At 34.2% G+C, this 972-nt stretch overlaps 1 protein-coding gene across 7 annotated transcripts in view; it reads right to left on the bottom strand.

Annotated features, from left to right (window-relative positions):
• LOC106871984 (E3 ubiquitin-protein ligase LRSAM1) overlaps positions 1–972 on the bottom strand; it is an 82,572-nt gene that overhangs the window by 38,288 nt on the left and 43,312 nt on the right. The gene's annotated exons all lie outside the window — the stretch shown is intronic.

The following is a 972-nucleotide window of genomic DNA, read 5'->3' as shown; positions in this document are numbered from 1 at the left end:
AAAAAAAAAAAATGGACCCCAGTACTTAGCCTTTTTTTTTTAAAGCCTGGTACGTATGCTATCAGTCACATTTGCTGAACTGCTAAATTATAGGGATATAAACAAGTCAACAGCAATTGTCAAGTGGTGGGAGCAGTGGGAGGATAAACGCACACATGCACATCTATCTATCTATCTATCTATATATATATATAACAAAGTAAAGTTGTAAGATACCGCACAAGTGGAAATATATATGAAAGAAGGTGTGAAAATGCAATTTTAAAGATGTTTATTCACTTGACCGGTTTCACTTTTTTTAGAAAAAGATTATCAAAAGTAAAATGCTTAGCTTTGTATAAGCTTTGTTGTGTTAAGTACTGGTGGTCACAAAAGTATTAAAATACAGTTATACATTCTTTGATAATAATAAGAAAATGTTAAAAACAGTTTACAAGAAAGTATTTAAGAAAGTATTCAACAAAAAGTATTAGGAGTTCAATATAAACCATGTTTGTTTGGTAGTATGTATATACACAGAAGGAGACATATTTAAGAATTAACAAAAAATTGGAGAAATTTTTCTGTCTTGTGTGTAGCTAAGGAATGTTTGCTATTTTAAGGGACAGTGCCAGAGGTTGGTTGGGGGTGAGAAGGAAGAGCAATGTGGAATTAAAAGGATTTTTTTTGTTTCTGGGCTAGTCTGTCATGGTTCAGTGGTTTATGGGACTGGTCTTAGAGGTCAGAATGGTGTGAGTGTGTGTGTGTGTGTGTGTATATACTTGTGTTTGTGTGTGTGGGCCGTTTTTGATTGGTCCAAGAGTTTATTGTGTATATGGGTCTGTGTGTGTTTTATATTTGGTAGGATGGTGTGTGTATATGTGTGCACATTTGTGTGTGTGTGTGTGTGTGTGTTGGTGGGGGATGTTAAATGCGCACACATATACACACACCATCCTAAGTGAATAAACATCTTTAAAATTGCATTTTCAA

Source organism: Octopus bimaculoides, chromosome 8 (assembly GCF_001194135.2).
Source record: "Octopus bimaculoides isolate UCB-OBI-ISO-001 chromosome 8, ASM119413v2, whole genome shotgun sequence".
NCBI lineage: Eukaryota > Metazoa > Mollusca > Cephalopoda > Octopoda > Octopodidae > Octopus > Octopus bimaculoides.
The sequence above is the reverse complement of the archived record's forward strand: the minus strand, read 5'-3'. Positions and strand labels throughout refer to the sequence as shown.